General features: G+C 41.7%; 1 long non-coding RNA gene across 1 annotated transcript; it reads left to right on the top strand.

Moving 5' to 3' along the window:
• Positions 1-1,981: 1,981 nt before the first annotated feature.
• Positions 1,982-2,869, top strand: LOC117360663. Its single transcript, XR_004539474.1, has 3 exons — positions 1,982-2,120; positions 2,251-2,288; positions 2,669-2,869. It is a non-coding gene; the product is annotated as an uncharacterized LOC117360663 (long non-coding RNA).
• Positions 2,870-8,527: the final 5,658 nt, after the last annotated feature.

The following is an 8,527-nucleotide window of genomic DNA, read 5'->3' as shown; positions in this document are numbered from 1 at the left end:
CTTTGACCTAAGGGCCGCTGCTTGAATGGACTACTAGGCAAGATGGACCACAGGTCTGACCCAGCAGTGGCAATTCTTATGTTCTTATAACTGAGTGGGAAAGTGTTGGGGCTAGAGCAGGGAATTATGGATGGGAGAAATGGTATAGTGAGGACTTTGCAATTAATATGTATGAGTAGAGAGGGATTGTTGATGGATTGGGGTAATGACAGAGGGCATAAAAAAATAATAACTTTATTCTTATTTACCGCCAGACCACAATAGTTCAAGGCAATTTACAATAAGAGGGACTGAACAGTCAGCGACATGTACACATCATAAGAAATGCATAATAAACAAAGAGAACTAGAACAGTAAAACCTTAGGTAACAAATCGATCAAACTGCATCTTTACTAATTTTCTAAAAGGTGAAACACATGTAATAATTTTACCAAACCAATCATTCGTTTTACCTGCCTGAAAAGCAAGAGTTCTAGCCAGAAATCTCTTAAATCGACAGGCTTTTACTGTTGGATAAGCAAATAAATGAATTCTAAGTGTGGACTGTTGGAACAATCCAGGAGAAATTGGGAAGCCAGGTAGACTGGAGACATACCTAATATTGATTTAAAACAAATACAGGCAAATTTAAACAGAACTTTTGCCTCCATCAGCAACCATGGTAATTTTTGGTAATAGGGACTAATATGGTCTCATTTTTTCAAACCAAAAATCAACCATACTGCTGAATTTTGTATCACTCGTGTCGTGTCTGTATAGAAATTAGCAACAGTACAGCTTGTTCTAGTTCCATCACTACTTAATTTGCCTGGTTGTTGTTTCACTCATATCTGCTCATTTGTGGCCTACTAGGAATAGCCATTCATAGGAATGACATTCACATGGTCATCAGAGTAACAAAGTTGCCCATCCCTGTTCTATCCAATCCTGTAGAGAATCCAGATTTCACTCCTGCACAGAAGAATTTGTTGAATAATGGTATCAATTATAATGGTGATTTTACGTGGTAGCTGAAATTAGCTGGAAAGGGAGGGTTTCATTATCTTTAGAAGGACATGATTTGAGATTGAGGAATGGTAGACTCAAGAGTAATGTGAAAATAATTCATCTTTATGGAGAGGGTGGTTGATGGCTGGAATGCACTCCCGAGGGAGATGGTGGAGAGGAAAACGGTGACAGAGCTCAAAAAAGTGTGGGATGAACACAGAGAATCTCAAATCAGAAAATAATGGTATATATTGAAGAACTAAGGCCAATACTGGGCAAACTTGCATGGTCTGTGTCCATATATGGTCGTTTGGTTGAGGATGGGCTGGGGAGGGCTACGACAGCTAGGATGGTTTAGATTGGCTGGAATGAGCACTGATGGAGAATTCAGTAGATGAAACCTAAGCAGAGTGCCGGGCAGAGCTTTGGGTTCTTGCCCAGAAATAGCTATGAAGAAATTTTTAGATTAAATCTGTAATTTAAAGAGAGGGTAAGGCTGGGCAGACTGGATGGACCATTTGGGTCTTTATCTGCTATCATCTACTATGTTACCATGTTTTTAAAAAATGCAGGTGGGATGAGGTATATGTGATTTGGTGGACATGATATTGTGGCAATTCTAGTGACATTCCCGACTTGCTACAGGGGAATTATCAGGGCAAGCCAGGATTAAAGGGGTTTAAAACCCATCAGGATAGTTTCCCTGATGAGCAGGCATGCAGGACTATCTATCCTAGGTCCAGTACTCTGAGCCAAGATCATGAGCAAGCAAGCCCAGTGCAGCACCAAGGGGAAGCACACTGAGACAAACAGAGAGGCCATTTTGCCCCTGCTCAGAAAAAAATCAGCAGTTTTTTCCCTGACTGCAATATTTACCAAAGGGGGAGGCAGAGAGAGTTTTGGAACATGCCTATCCCATACAGGTGTAGGCAGGACTCTCCCCTATTTAAACCTGACCCTGAGTCAACACAGGGGGCAGTAGAGAGACCAGCAACCAGGAGGAAGCAGCACCAGTGTCTCTGCCTCCTAGCAGTCACCAGTCTGAGAGAAGCCTAGTGTGGACATGATAGATGTGTCTGAAGCTAGAGAATTGCCTGACCCAGAGCTGTCCACACAACATGAGTTTATGGAGGTGGGTGACCCATTGTCATATGAAACAGGGCTGGGTGAAACCATGTTGCTGGCTTAAACTGCTGTGTTTAGGAATGAAGAGATTTTTGCTATTAGGTGAATTATGCTCTCTCTCTCTCTCTCTGAAATAGCCAAGCTGCATAGAAGCCTTATAGCAAGCTGTGCACAAGTGAGTGAAGTGCCTGCAACACCCTTATGGAACTGAGTGTTTGTTTGGGGACATTTCTGATTTATTTTTGAACTTTGGAAACCTTTTTGTTAGCTGTGCCAGGAGGTGCTCTTTGGCCCTGGTGTAGGACTTAAGAAATTGGAGGTGGTAGCTTCAGGAGAACTACCACAAGCAAGACTTTATTATTATGTTTTGCCTTTTTCATAAATGTGTTTTTCCAGTCTGCTTTACGGAAAAGCTTTCAATTGAGACTTTTTCCAAAGCTGCAAAGGTTACAATACTTACCTGACTAAATAAGAACATTAACTAAAGTCTTATGCAATAAGATAGCACATGGCACTGAAGTAATTATTGATTTTTGCTTTGTTTTATTGTTGGAGAAAAACCTGAAAATACCACAAGCTGAAAACCGGGTGTGGCCCAGCAACAAACTGCCAGCACCTCGGTGGCCATCTTGGAACCTGGCAGATACGGAGCAGTCTCTCTCCATTGAAGAGTGAACCATTACCATATGTTATTGCTGCTAGTATTTTTTAAGGCTTTTCTCAAAATGCTTTATTCTTTGCAATTGCTTTATATGTGAAGGCTTATACAATAAACTTTTGGTTTTTATTTTTGAAACTGAACTCTTGTGTTTTTATTCTGTTGTGCATTTATGGTGTCTGGGTTGCCTGAAAGAAGGAGTGCTCAGTGTTTCAGACTAGCACCCCCTGTAGGACTTCAGCCTTCTTGCTAAAGTGTGCCTCGTTTTTTTATATTGCCACCTGGTGGAGGGCCACTGTAAGGTTAGCGGTGACAATATGTGAAAATGTCACTTTGTCTTGTCCCCTACATAAATAGCTTGTCTCCCTGTTGGCACCCTAAATATTTCTGTCTAGAGAGACTACTGATTTTGTAATTGGCAATTTACAACTTACCTGATTGCCTTATCTTTGTAGTTGTCTGATGAAGGGGTAGCACACTTCTGAAGTTACAAATGTACAATACGAGGGGTTGTTGAAATGTTCTCATTCCAACCAAGAAGAGAATGATATGGATATGGTTCAATCGACGATCTGAAACAATGTCAAAACATAGAATTTCATTACAAATTGTCACTTACCATCTCCTTTAGAAATCCACGCTAGTGTTTTAGTGCTGGCCAAGGCAGTAACAGCTCAGATGTGGCGGCCGGCACTAAAAACACTAGCGCGGCTTTGTAAAGGAGGAGGTTAATGAAATGATAGAACATTCTTTTCAGCTACAGTGGCAAAATAACTCTCAGAATTTAGGACGTCGTTTGGTTGGGCTGAAAACATTTCAGCACCATCTCAAACATAGCAGTCCAGTACAGTGTACAGTAGGGGTGCCCAATAGGTCGATTGTGGAGCCCATCCCGGGCTCACTTTGCCTTGGCGATCTACCGGGCCGATCAGCCTTCTTCTCCCTGACGTCAATTCTACCGTCAGAGAGGAAGTTCAGGCTAGCCAATCGCTGCCTGGCTGGGCTGGAACTTCCTCTCCGATGGCAGAATTGACGTTGGGGAGAGGAATGCTGGTTGGCCCAACGCAAGGAGAGCTTGGGGCGGCGGCTTGGGGGTCTGTTCCCCATTGGCGGCAGCGGCTTAGGGGAGGGCATGAAGAAAGAAAGGGGGCAGGCAGGGAGACAGAAGGAAAGAAGGGAAACAGAAAAAAAGAAAGGGGGCATGAATAGAGAGAAAAGAAAGGGATGCAGGGAGAAAGAAAGGGCAGGGAGAGGAAGAAAAAGTTGGGGGAGGGAATGAGGTCTGGAGGAGAGGAAGCATGCAGGCTGAAAGAAGGGAAGAAAGATTGGATGCATAGTCAGAAGAAGAAAGTGCAACCAGAGACTCATGAAATCACCAGACAACAAAGGTAGGAAAAATGATTTTATTTTAAATTTAGTGATCAAAATGTGTCTGAATTTATATCTGCTGTCTATATTTTGCACTATGGCCCCCTTTTACTAAACTGCAATAGTGGTTTTTAGCGCAGGGAGCCTATGAGCGTCGAGAGCAGTGCTGGGCATTCAGCGCAGCTCCCTAAGCTAAAAACTGCTATTGTGGTTTAGTAAAAAGAGAGAGGGGTACATTTGTCTATTTTTGTATGGTTGTTACTGAGGTGACAGTGCATAGAGTCATCTGCCTTGACTTCTTTGAAAAAACCCCGGAATAGGAATGATAATTAACATTTTCTCTGCGTACAGTGTGCTATGTGGGTTTTTTTTAAAAATTTTATTGTTGGTAGTCATTTTGACTTGGTCATTTTAAAAGTAGCTCGCAAGTCCAAAAAGTGTGGGCACCCCTTGTGTACAGTTGTCAACCTTTATTTTTTGGTTTTTACCCCCACAGCCAGAAGGAAAAAGTGGAAAAGAATGCTGCATATTCATATTAGTTGCTAAATTAACACATCCCAGGTTGGTCAGGTTTTAAAAAAATTCATCTTTTAAAATGAAACTCTATGGGCTCCTTTTACAAAGCCGCGTTAGCGATTTTAATGCGCATAATAGCGCACGCTAATATGCCGGCCGTGCTAGTCGCTACCGCCTCCTCTTGAGCAGGCAGTCGTTTTTTGGCTAGTGCGGGGGTTAGCGCGCTGAAAAGGTGTGTGCAATCTACCGCGGCTTCGTAAAAGGAGCCCTATAATTCATTTTAAGGCAAATTATTATCAATTCAGGTATAAAGATTATGTTCAGTTGAATATTAGGATCTAGACTTAAGGGTACCTTAATCCTGAAGCAGGCGTCCATTTTCTTCTAGCAGCAGTAGAAAACATGTTTTCTTCCTCCTTGTGGAAACTTACCTAGTTTCTCTCAGAAAACCTCAATTTATTTCTTAGCTTCTCTTTTCCTTTTCCCATTACATCTCAAAACACTCTCTCGTAAAGTACCTCTTGATGTCATATTAAATTGTTGTTTATTACAGACCAAGCACCCTGTAGCTGAACATCATCACACAGACATGCAATAATTAACATGCCACCAGTTATTCATGTATTTATATTTTTCAACCATTATGGCTCTACTAAAGTAACAAGTGCTCTACCATTATTTTAAATATCTGTTCATTTATTTTCATAAGAGTAATGATCCCTTTCATCTCCTACATTTTTCATTCAAGAAACCGATTTAAGCCTGATTCACTTGAGGGAGACCATAAACAATTTTCTGGCAAAAAAATGATTCAACTTTAGAAATATCCATTCACAGAAAAAGTATAACTAAAAATCATTAAGGGGGGATGGGGGAAGAGTTACCAATATGGGCTAACATTAAAATGTGTTATTTTATTGTTAACCCTGTTTTTAAGTGCTGGAACTACAGATGGCCCTGCCCCCTTTGAGTGACATGTCCTGGGTACGGGGTTTTAAATTTGCTGGGGAGGTGCTAGAGGTGCGCCACGCCAGAGGAGTGAGCGCCGCTTTTGTCACACCGACAAAGGAGTGCAGCTAAGGAGCGAGTTTGCTCCTTAGAGTGCTCCTTTACCGATTTTTTTTTTTTTTTTGTGTATGTCTGTGTGTGTGTGTGTATTTGTGTGATTAATCGAGCAATTCCTTGATTTGTCTTTTTTGTTGTATAAAGGGAGAACATGATTGAAGTTACCAAGGAGAAGTGTGAGAATATTTGTGGCCTAGAAGTGATAATGGGGAACGGTCGATATGACGCTCTTGCTGTTAGTACATAGGCAGGTAGATGTAGGTTTAACGAAATTTTCACGACAAGCTAATTTGATTCAGGTACAATGTATTGAGACTATTTTGTGCAAGATGGGATATGCTAATGCTAGATCAGTGAGGAACAAAATGGAAATTATTTGTGATTTAATTAGCGAGGAGGGTTTGGGGGTTTTATGTGTGTCTGAGTCATGGTTGTTAAAGACAGATGTGGCAATTGCAAGACAGTGTTGTCCTATGGGATAGGAATGGTTTGGGGCATGTCGTGAAGGTAAGCGTGGTGGAGGAGTTGTGGTATTTTATAAATTAGTATTGGGTTTTAAGGAGGTAGGGTCAATGGTTTGTGAGTTTGGTCAGTGTTTGGCATTGAAAAATGGTTGGATGGTTTTGTGTGTAGTTTACTTGCCACCTGAGTCTCCTTTCCTCAAGCCACGCTAGCGGAGTTAGCGCGCACGATATTTCATTACGCGTTAACCCCTGCGCTGGCCAAAAAATGACCGCCTGCTCAAGGGAGACGTTAGCGGCTAGCATAGTCGGCGGTTTAATGCGCACTATTACATGCGTTAAACCGCTAGCGCGGCTTGATAAAAGGAGCCCCTGGTGTTGCAAGTACCCATGGCTTTCCTTTTTTAAAATTTTTATTAGGTTTATCAATGAGTTTAGACGATTTGTCTTTATTTTTCTGCTTTGGAAATTTTGTGGAAGTTGTTGGTGACTCTGTGTTTTGGTGCACAAATTGACTTTTCTTTATTTTGGTGTGTCTTGTTATATGGGTGGTTTTTCTGAGGACTACTACAGTGCCTGCTTTTCCACCTTTTGATTTTCCACCACATGTGTGCATGTTTTTTTCAACCCTTGTTTTTCTTTACAAAGTGGAGTTTTTTTGCCAAATGAAGCTGAACTGAGACTTTTTCTCCACTTTTCTTTCTTTTCTTGTATGCTTGGGTTGTGTGTGTGTGTGTGTGTGTAGGTGGTGTGGGTGGCATTGCAGTGTCTCAGGAACCCCCAGGCTTTCCCTATTGGTAGTAATTTTAATGTCCCCCTAGCACCGGAGGATTTAAAAGAGGAGAATGTGAATAGTGAACTGTTTTATATTCTAGCAGGACTATCCTTATTGCAGATAGTACACAACAGGCAGGAAACATTTTAGACTTAGTATTTTTATCGCAGAGTCTGTACGAGAGGTTGGATGGCACGCCTTGGTGCTTAAACTGACATGGTCTGATTATATAGGGGCTCCTTCTACTAAGGTGCGCTAGCGTTTTTAGCGCATGCAGGAAATTACCGCGCGCTACGCGTCTAGAACTAACGCCAGCTCAATGCTGGCGTTAAGGTCTAGCGTGCACGGCAAAGTAGGGCGCGTTAAAGACCTAACGCAACTTAGTAAAAGAAGCCCATAGTTTACTTACATTTTGAAGTTATCGAATAAAGTGAAGACAAGATCGGTAAGACCCAAATTTGAGGTACAGGATGTAGTTGAGGTGTTGAGACCAAATCTGACGGTAGACGAAGAGAGGACATTGGATGGAGATCTCGATTTATGATGTGCCTCTTTGACCTCAGCTTTAGACATAGTGGTTCCAGGGAAAATTTCTCATGGCACGTCATGATTTTGTTCCTTGTCCATGGAGGTCTGAAGGGATAGTTAAAGTGAGATGTGAGTTACAGAAATCTGAGAGAACTTGGAGGAAGTCAGATCAGGATGATTATGACAGTTATTGCATTTGGCTGCTAGAATATAAATCTTTGTGTGAAATGGAGCGTGTTAGATTTTTCCAGGAGAGTATCAGGGACGCTCAGAGCAAACCAAGGGAATTATTTAACATTGTCAAATATTTTATTGATGGAAAATGTGGAAGTGGGCAGCTACCTAATGCAGAAGTGGTTGCAGCTTTTATGCAACATAAGCAGATTGAGAAAGTTAGTTGTTATGCAGTGATTGGTTTAAAATGTATTACAGATTCTTGGACTATGTTTGTGGATGAGGAACAGACCTCACTGATCAATGGGCAGGTGACACCAACACATATGGTGGCAGATCCTTGTAATACCGCATGCAGTGAGTCCTTTTGTTACTTCTGTTTGTGAGTGTCATTGAGTGAGGGAATTCTGCCTTTGGGGTGTAAGGAATCCACAGTTACATAAGAATAGCCTTACTGGGTCAAACCAATGGTCCATCAAGCCCAGTAGCCCGTTCTCACAGTGGCCAATCCAGGTCACTAGTACCTGGCCAAAACGCAAGGAGTAGCAATATTCCATGTTATGGAACCAGGGCAAGCAGTGGCTTCTCCCATGTCTTTCTCAATAACAGACTATGGACTTTTCCTCCAGGAACTTGTCCAAACCTTTTTTAAAACCAGCTACGCTATCCATTCTTATCACATCCTCTGGCAACATGTTCCAGAGCTTAATTATTCTCTGAGTGAAAAAAATTTCTTCCTATTGGTTTTAAAAGTATATCCGTGTAACTTTGAGTGTCTCCTAGTCTTTGTAATTTTTGACGGAGTGAAAAATCGATCCACTTGTACCCATTCTATTCCACTCAGGATCTCCCCTCAGCCTTCTCTTTTC

This window comes from Geotrypetes seraphini, chromosome 5 (genome assembly GCF_902459505.1).
Source record: "Geotrypetes seraphini chromosome 5, aGeoSer1.1, whole genome shotgun sequence".
In the NCBI taxonomy this organism is placed as follows: Eukaryota; Metazoa; Chordata; class Amphibia; order Gymnophiona; family Dermophiidae; genus Geotrypetes; species Geotrypetes seraphini.
This window is presented reverse-complemented; position numbering and strand designations above follow the sequence as displayed.